Raw genomic sequence first — 10,323 nt, forward strand, 5'->3', positions numbered from 1 at the left:
ATACAATTTAAATGCTCCGAAAATGCTTAAAATTTATGAAAAGTATTTGTTGCCGACTGCTGAACGATGTTTCATAAAAAAAAAAACGAGGACTAGATCTTACAGGAAGACAACGACCCAAAACACCGGAGTAAGCTTTGCACCAAGTGGAAAGAGCGGTCTGGCATCGTCACACTTGATTGGCCATCGCAATCGCCAGATGCAAATCCCATTGAAAATATGTGGACATATCTCAAACACAAGCTTCGAGGAAAAAGAGTATGCACTTTGAAGCAGCTGACACGACAAATTCGTCTCATTTGGAGGTCTTTACCGAACGAATACGCAGTCAACTTAGTGGAAAGTATGCCTCGGAGATGGCAGGCAATTATCAATGCCGGTGGTGACTGGACTCATTATTAATGGTATAGCATTTTTCTTTTCACGGAGTACAACAAATCTATGTACTTAAAAATCATTAAAAATAAATTTTTCTACACATTAACCTGTACACGCTCTTACTTTACAGACTGTAGATCATACCTCTCTTTTGTGAGATAGAATGCTGAGAAAAGAAATTCAGATACCTACCGGAGAAAGTAGGCTTGTGGTACCAATCATATTCAAGAATATTATTATTCTTGATAATAGTAATATCTAAATAATTTAATCTGTCCCTACCAATTTCAATCGTAAACTGTAATCGAGGATGAAACGAATTGAAGACTTGCAATATTTCTGTAGTTTTTTCTGCTGAAGCTCCCACTGTAATGTCACCAATATAGCGAACGTAAAAGGGGAAAGCTAAAGTATTCAATGCCTTTTTCTCCAGATCTTGTAATACTAAATCCGCGATTACTGGTGATAGAGGTGAGCTCATGGGCATTCCAAATTTTTGTCTGTAAATAATATTATCAAAAGAAAAAAACGAAGAATTAAAAATTGTAGGGAGATAAAAAATTCGTCTTTTGAAATATTACATATTTTCGAAATTGCGGGCCATCTGTTAGAGATGCTGTCAAAAGCCAAGTCAATCGATATGTTTGTAAAAAGGGAAACCACGTCAAGTGAAATTAAAATAGAATTATCATCTAATGTTTTTTTATTCAAAATTTCAGTCAAATGGAAACTATTTTTTATATGACTGAATGAGTCAACACTAATTTTATAAATGATTTTATGCAGAAATACTGTTAAAGAGTATAATGGACTATCAATAGCAGAGATGATATCCATCTAAGAGGCGACCCCGGTTTATGGATCTTTGGAAGCCCGTAAGCGCCAGGTAACACCCCGTCATTGTTGTACAATTTATTGTAAATCTGTTACAAAATGAATTCTTTTTTCTTCCATCTGATGAATAATTCTCTCAGTTTTCTAGAAAGAATGTTAGTAGAATCCTTTTTAACTATCTCATATGTATTTTTATCACTTATGCCCAATTTCTTCACCTCTAGATAAATTTATTCAAGAGATATCTCCCAGAATACAATTGAAATATCTCCTAGATGAGGTTATCCGCAACTTATCTGGAAGTGAAAAAATTGGGCATTAGTAATGTATGTTTTTCTTTATAAAAAATAATTGATAACGTTTTCGATATCTACACAGATTTTTATCTGTTATTCGTTGCCACTGGAATTGACAACCATTGAATAAAAAGATCGAGTTATCACTCTGCCGTCTCGCCATGAAGAAGTGAGAATTTTACAATATACATTCAGACATACTGATGATAGCCCGGAAGCAGGCCGAAACGTTTATGCGTAACTAATTATACTATATTTTTCGACAATAAACGATTTTTATTTTCGCACTAACAACCGCGCAAAAAATTCTCATTAGTCCTTATTTGTTTTTTGTTTTTTCCAATAAAATTATTTTCAGATCTGTATCTAACTAAAATTTTATATATTTTCATATCCAATCGGAAATAATGTCGCTTTCCAAAACCATTTTTTCCGTGTAGGTAAATAAAATTTCCACGAGTTCAGAGATTTTTATTTTTCTTTAATGAATTCTTAAAATATTAACTAAAAAGTCTAAAACTTAATTTTTACATCTATTACGATTCCGGAGAAAAATTACCATATTTATATAACAAACGATTTGAAAATGAGATATTTTTCGTTTTTTTAAAATTTAACTTTTTGAATTTATTTAATTTTTGTGAAAAATCTTTCAATTCCACAAATAGCATGATGCATTAAAAATTCATATAGTTGTTTAAACGTTAAACGTTTTACACTTAAATTCATAGTGTTAAATTATATCCGAGTTATTTTTAATTATTTTTATAAGTCACCACTGCTCTTACTCAATATATTATTAATTTAAAACCATAAAGTTAAACAATTTTATTCAAAGAAATATATATTAAATTTGATTTAAATTCGGTTTATTATTTACTAAGAGCGTACATTAATATAAAAGTTGTTTACTTTCAAACTAATCACAGAAATGGATCATTGAGTTACACACATGGAAGTGAAAAATAACAAAATGTTATTCAACTCAAGAGATTGGGTTGCAACTCCTATGATATCTAACAGTGTAGATCGAAAATATTTGTCAATGACTTTAAAAGTATTTTTGATAACACCGGATTTACGCGAAAAATATCGTCCCGCGAAACACACATTTGTATAATACTCCGCATCTGCATTGTTCCCTTAATTTTCTAAGAGAAAAAATTGTTTTCGTAGCAACGACAATTCGCTTAGAAATAAATTCCGGAATAAATTCGGCTGTTATACACCGGTGCCGCTATCGCCTTTATCGAGGTACAATCGCAAAGAGGACTATACCGTCATACCTCGAGCGTGAATCAACCTTCACGCTCACACACCTCGAGTCACCCCTGTGTCGTGTTTTATCGTGTGGCAATCACACGCGAGCACAACCCTACCGCGTTCTATATCCAAGCCCCACGACAAGTGCGCCAAAGTAATCGAGTCAGACCAGTATGTGCCTCTGGTATGTATTCGATATGTATGTACATATGTATGTATATCGGCCTACGACACGCGATCGTAAGCATTGAACTTCTCGCACGAAACGTCGATGTTTCTTCTGCTAACGTTGGAATATATTTCTTCGTTGTACTTTTGCCACGATGCATCCTCAAATTCACTTCCTAAACAGATGAAAACGCAAACCTCCCGCAGTTGCAGTCATTATATATTACCAACGCGAAAAATTTATTCCTATCACGTCTCTTCCTCCGTTCGTTCATTTTTTATATTTTAACTTTTTTAATCTAACCATGTGAATTAAAAATTGACGTTTAATTCTAATTTAAATTCATCGCTTTTAAATTCTTTTAAGATTCGCAGATTAGATAAATGATATAAAAGCGTTTTCTCTTCATTTCGTACTTTTCATTATTTTCTTTCATTCTTCATAAGCGATTGAATTTATTATATGTTCAATACGTATCTTGTTTCCTACGCATAATTTCTATTTATAATTTCAACATCTTTTTGATTACATAGAAATTTGTTTTGAGCAAATCAAAACAAAATCAACCGATATTGAAATTCTCTTCCTAAAATATTGATTTGTTTTTAATTTTTAAATTTTCTGTTTGACTTTGAGGACTGGTTGTTTCCACCACAGTTAGGGTAAATTTTACCTGTTACGTAAATCTGGCAATCCGCGCATGTAATTGGGTAATCTTGCTACTTACCCAACAGGTAAAATTTACCAAAAGGTGGAACGACCGGCCCTTATTAAGTTAGCTTTAACAATGCAGTGGTAGCAATAAAACATATTAGTCGATAATGTCGATATATTTTATAATATTACAAATGGTGTTCGATACATTCATGTCAAGAAAGTTTAAAGTTTGCGACGTTATAGCCTCGCGAGTGTTACAATCCTTGACGGTGTGTCGAGTTGAGAAATAAAGAAAAAAGGGTATAAGCAAAATATCGAGAAAGACAATCACGTATAAGACTTTATGACAATGGCAGAAAGTAAAGCTGCAAAATAAGCAAAATTGTTTTCTTAACTATGCGACGAGACTATTGATGAATATGAAAAGAAACTCGCATGAAACTTCCGCAATATAAACCATCCACGCCACGCGTCAATCCGTGTGAAATATTATTTTTTTAATTAGAAAATATTATTTTTTAAATTAAAAAATAAGAATGGAAAATGTATTATATTATAAAGTTCCGTGAAGTTGATAAACTTTAAATTGACAGAAATAATTATACACGAAAATTCATATAATAGTTAGTAACGATTGATTACTTTCTTTGAATATATATGTATAATAATTCGGTACATTACCTCAATTCTAATATGTTGTATTAATTTTAGAGTCGAGATAAATTAAATTAAATAATTCAATTAATGATTCATAGCTAAAATTTAGAAAAATTTTGTTATAAATACACATTCGCAATAATAACAAATTATTAAGAATAAAATAGTTTCTTTAATGAATTTATTCTATAAGTGTAGAAATTAACTCTTCAATTTGTTGTGAAAGATTAACATATATATATATATATAGAATAAAATAAAATTTAATTATTTTTTGCTTATAATTTATTAATTTATTATAGTATGTGTCTATTTAAATTTTATAAATGACAATGTTTATTTATTTATATTTATAAATAAAAAAGCTATATAGAGAATTAATTACTTGCATGTTTATATTAAATAACCGTTTATATGCTATTATTTCATTTTATTTTTGTATTAATTTATTGTTAAAAACAGAAGAAAGAAAATATAAATAAACGTATTTTTTGGTAAAAATAAGTAATCAGGAACTACTTTCATTTTCGTATATAATTATCTATAAAATTTTTTTAAAAACAATAATGTTATTTTTTTTTAATTCAAAGTTTCTAATTTTTAAGAACTTATTTAATATAATTTTACGTAATGTACGAAAGATAAGAATTTTTAAATACAAGAAGTCTTTTCTAAAACTTCTGTTTACTTTATTGCTTATAAATTTTTTAGGGATATTTAAATTTTTTAAGGCTATTTTGCAATATTCTTTGATACTTTTGTGATATTAAAAGTATCAGTAAAAAATCAGTTAAACGAAAGCCAATATCAGCGAATATTATATATTATAAAAAAATTTTGTCATAAATATGCCATGAAACGGACTGCAAAAAACAAAACAAATTATTTAGCTTTTAATGGCTCTTATCACCACTTTTTGTTACAGTTTTAAGTAAATAACTTTGAAATGATTAAGTGGATTCAAGTGAATCCATTTTGCATTAGAATATGCATTAGAATTTTATTAATATATATAAAATATTTGATTTAATTCGTAATACTACTTCCTCATCGAACTTGCAAATAATACAAAACTGTACACGATTTACGCGATTTTAGATAAGAAGTGAGGCAAACAAAAAATTTAAATAACTTTTTAACTAATAAGAAAATTGCGCTCAAATTTTATATAGATGACATGTATTAATAATAGAACAATTTATGAAATTTTTATATTTTTGGTAATTCTTTGAGTTGTAACTTATAGACTGCGTTTCAAAATTTACTGCCAGTACTGAAAGTCTATTTTAAGTCTAGTTTACGTCACGTGTACTATAGATTTTCAGTACTAGCAGTCAATTTTGAAACACAGCCGTAGACTTAATAAACATATTTGTTTGTATCGTTCTATTCCTAAGTTTTAGGCGTTCCGATTGAAAGAAAAATTTGTTCACTTTTATGAAAGTTATAAGCAAGTTGAATTAGGTGTGCTATACCCAATGTATCGTTGCCGTAATAAAACGTATAGCAAAGCGTTTATATTTTCTGATCAATGCGCATATTAGAGCTGTTCTAAATTTCATGGCATGTCACTCTGGAATTCTAAGAAATACATAGGTGTAGTTTTTCTTAAAATTCAGTTTTATTGGTACAATATCCTATATATTAAATTAATTGAAATAAAATCGCTTGACCCAACATTCTACATTAGAAAAAAAATTTAAAAGAATTTCTATTTATACGTATACACGTGTAAAGTATTTATAAAACTTTTATTATAATCTACATAAAAATTTAGATTTTTAAAAATAATAACATATTTTAGATCATTTTCAATCTTGAAATTCTTATTTTAAAAAAATATAAGCAAGAATGTACCTATGTACGTACATATAAATAAAAAATATTATGTTATAATATACAAAATTAATTTTTTAAAAACTGGAAGATAAATTTTTATCTCTTAATCATCCTCTCTATATTATCTTTTATTTTTTTTTTTAATTGAATAGGTTTTTTAATTTTTTCAAAAAAACAATCGACTTAAAAAAAATTACATTTAGATTAAAAGCTTGTTAATAATTTTTGAGCATGAACACACGCACATATACATATATATATATGAGTGTGTATACATCCTACATTATATCTCACATTTTGTAAAAGATGAATTTTCGTTAGATGCACAAATGTACAATAAAGTATAACATATAGTAACTAATAATTATAATTAATAAATGTTTTCATCGTCTCTCTCGCTCTCCCCCCTCTTGCGCATTTTCAAAATCCACGAGAACTATTGTCTCACTCACCCTTGATCAAAGTCCCACGAAAGCACCATTAGAATATTCACCTCTTCCTGTTATAAACACAAAGGATTCCTTTGAGAGAGGTAAGAAAAACTCACCAAAATCGTCACGTGGTTGACCACGGAAGTCCTTGCAGGAATTTGCTGCTGGATGGACGGACGGTCGCACCCCGGAACGATGCACACTCCGGTCCGGTCACATGTCAGAGCCCTTTCGTCAGATCGTACACAATGGGATATGCGTTGATATGCGCGGGCTCGTTCATCCCTGCAACATCGAACAGGTCACACGTTGTAGACCGCCGGCCCAACCCGTCGCTTCTGTCGTTTCGGTGGTGGTCCCCATCCCCTTCTCTTTCTGCTCTTCCTCCTCCTCACCCTCCTTCTCCTTCTCTTTCTCTTCCTCCTCCCCTTTCTCTTCCACCATCGCTTCCCTCGATGACTGTTACGCGCATCGCTCCTTCTCCCTTTCACGAACGTGAACCACGCGAACAATCCACCCCCTCCTGCCTTCGCCCTCTATTTCCCTTCGGCTCTCATCGGGCCGCCACCAAGACCTTACCCGTCGCCCCCGACACGCGGGGGTAAAATCCATAAGACGCGCGTCTGCGCCCTCGTGATCGCGATATAAGCGCCCTTTAACCGAAACGCATCAAACTACCCTTCTGTGTAGAACGGCATAGGGCTTCCAACTATGTACCTAGAAGGAATAGTACACAAAGTTGAAAAGCGATAAGCGGGGAGCACAGACTCTTGCATAACGCATAACACGTAATGCATAAGAATATGTACCAATCGAAGTTCTCCGTTTCTTTCCCTTCCATGTAATAGAGAACTCTGGTTGGTTCAATTTCTTATGCCTCATGTGTTATGCGTTATGCAAGAGTCTGTGCTCTCCGCTATAGTCTGTATTACCTAGAAGTCGGAATTTATAGGGTGCTTTCCATTTGATGACACAAGTCGACACAAGCGTCGTTCTATCTTTGTTGATATTTAGAGAGTGACAAAGATAGAACGACACTTGTGTCGACTTGTGTCATCAAATGGAAAGCACCCATAATCGATTTTAAAGCGGGAAGCACAGACTCTTGCATAACGCATAACACATGAGGCATAAGAAATTGAACCAACTAGAGTTCTCTATTACATGGAAGGGAAAGAAACGGAGAACTTCGATTGGTACATATTCTTATGCATTACGTGTTATGCGTTATGCAAGAGTCTGTGCTCCCCGCTTAAATATTTAAGACTGTCTTAAATATAGTATTATGAATAAAATATTATGAATCTAAAGCGGGGTCTACAATAGAAGTCGTAGCAGTCGTAGAGTCTTGAGTCGTAGAAAATTAACCAATCACAGTAGAATATGAGAAGAATAATCGACTATGATTGGTCAATTTTCTATAACTTAAACTACGACTGCTACTCCTTCTATTGTAGACCCCGCATTACCCCGGATGTACAATAGGGTTTTAAGCCTTAAGCCATAAGAAATGGGCGAATCACAGTCGCTTATTCTTCTCGGATTCGACTGTAATTGGTCAGTTTCTTACGGCATAAGGCATAAAACACCTATTGTAGATCCGGACTTATGCACTAATCAGAGAGCTGTAGGGCTCTTTTACCAATTCCGATTAATGCTAATCGATACATCGATGGTTGATCCAATCATCACGATTACCAACGTGAGAACAAAACACAGTTTGTCTCAGAAGAGATAAAGAGAGGAGACACTCTGATATATATTAAACTATACCGTTGGCATTTCTGCGAGTTGATCATCGATTAATTTAACCAGGGTATCAATCATGAAACTTTATATAGGATGGAAAGTGAAAAGTGAAAATTTTTATCATTGAATTTAAAGGAGAAAATTTTCACTTTTCACTTTCCATCCTAGGAATAAAGTTTCATGATTGATACCCAGATTTATGAAAAAGATGGGTGGCACCAAGTTGGACACGGCTCAATTGGACACGAGCCACTCACAGCGCTTGAGATTACAAAGCTCCTAGGCACCTGGTCGCTGTGATTGGTGGTGTCCAATCGAGCCGTGATCAATCGAGATCATTCCTTTTGAACTTGCACTATTCAGTGTAATCCATGGAACTCGTCCAGTGTTGATGTGAACTGAGTGCGCACTGGTGCGCACTAGAGTCCTAGATTTATCAGAGAGGCACAACCGGCTTAAGTCAGTATGACAAAGGTGCTAAGGAGAGTACTAAACATGGCCGACATGCTATGAAACTGCCTTTAAACTATGTCAAACAAGATAAGACGTATAGGATAATGTGAGATAGAATGTATAAGATAAAATGAAATAGAAATATGTCACTAGAACTATAAATGGCTGCCAAGTCACGCAATTGGTTAGATTGCAACAGCAAATCAGAATGCATAACACCGTTTGCGCCTCTCTGATAAATCTAGGACTCTAGGGCACACTAATTTTTTCCCAAAGACAGAGGCCCGTATTCAGAACGCGCTTACAACGATGTTAGCACGCTAACATACTATACTTTACGTCACGCATATTATAGAATTTCAGAGATAAAAGTGCGCTTTTATCGATAAAAGCGCGTTCTGAATACGGGCCAGAGAATATACTGCGATCCGTATCTAAGTAGTGTATCAAATGTGGTTGACAATAATGAGAGAGAGGTCCGTTGAAGACGGCCAATTCCCCTCTCAATCTCCTTCCCATTACACCATCGAATGGAAAGAGATAGAAATGGCAGTCTGCCACGGTCCCTCTTTCTCATCCCTATCGACCATTTTGACACACGGATCGCGTAGTCCATTCTCTGGGTGCATCCAGAAGCACGACCGCTCATTGAGCGCTCATTGAGCTCTTGTATCTGTTTGGTCTATATTTTTCGATCTAATGGAATATGCCAATTAGATGCAAGAGCTCACTGAGCGCTCAGTGAGCGGTCGTGCTTCTGGATGCACCCTCTATGTCTTTGCTTTTTCCCAATCGAAAACGCTATAGCTGGAAACACAATAGACACAGGCAATAGGCACAGGCAACAGGGAATAACGAGCCGTCCAATCAGAGCTTTGGGAGCTTATAAGTTCGATATTATTTGCCAGAGCTCTGATTGGACGGCTCGCTATTCCCTGTTGCCTGTGCCTATTGCCAGTGTCTATTGTGTTTCCGGGGTGATCCCGACTGATCACGGCTCGATTGGACACCACCAATCACAGCGACCGGTGCTTAGGAGTTTTGTAGTCTCAAACGCTGTGAGTGGCTCGTGTCCAACTGGGTGCCACCCTTAGAATACGTTATTTTTTATTTCCTAGAATACGCCATTCTGAAAGCCCGTATTCATATTGAGCGTATTTCGCTGAAGATTAGAGAAATGCGGAACTAATGCAACCAATTGCTGATTAGAATTTCTGTTGTACACTCTAACAGAAATGCTAAAGGAATTTACGATTGGTTTTCGTAACCTACGCATCTCTAAAAGTACGCCTCATGGGGAACCGGTACCTTTCCATCGCATATATATGAGCGGATGCTTGAATAAATTATTAAAATCGGAACATTTTGTGAAACCATTCTTAGACTTATTCGACGCTTTTTTACATGAAACAAAAGAATCTGGCAAAAAAAACGTCGTTCTGCCTTGTGATCTGAGATATTAAGGTCCGTTTCCACCAACGCAGATCAACTTTAATCTCGGTTCAACTTATTCTTTGTCTTTTTCTAGTTCTAAAGATTAGAAAAAGACGAAGAGTAAGTTGAACCGAGATTAAAGTTAATCTATATTGGTGGAAAT

At 34.1% G+C, this 10,323-nt stretch overlaps 1 protein-coding gene across 2 annotated transcripts in view; it reads right to left on the reverse strand.

Moving 5' to 3' along the window:
* Nucleotides 1-6,874, reverse strand: part of FucTA (glycoprotein 3-alpha-L-fucosyltransferase A) — a 58,596-nt gene extending 51,722 nt beyond the window's left edge. For both annotated transcript variants that reach the window (XM_018509519.1, XM_018509518.1), the window contains exon 1: nt 6,641-6,874. The gene's annotated coding sequence lies outside the window, so the exon portion shown is untranslated. The remainder of the gene's footprint in view (nt 1-6,640) is intronic.
* Nucleotides 6,875-10,323: the final 3,449 nt, after the last annotated feature.

Source organism: Trachymyrmex cornetzi, unplaced genomic scaffold (assembly GCF_001594075.2).
Source record: "Trachymyrmex cornetzi isolate Tcor2-1 unplaced genomic scaffold, Tcor1.1 scaffold302, whole genome shotgun sequence".
NCBI classification, from domain to species: Eukaryota; Metazoa; Arthropoda; class Insecta; order Hymenoptera; family Formicidae; genus Trachymyrmex; species Trachymyrmex cornetzi.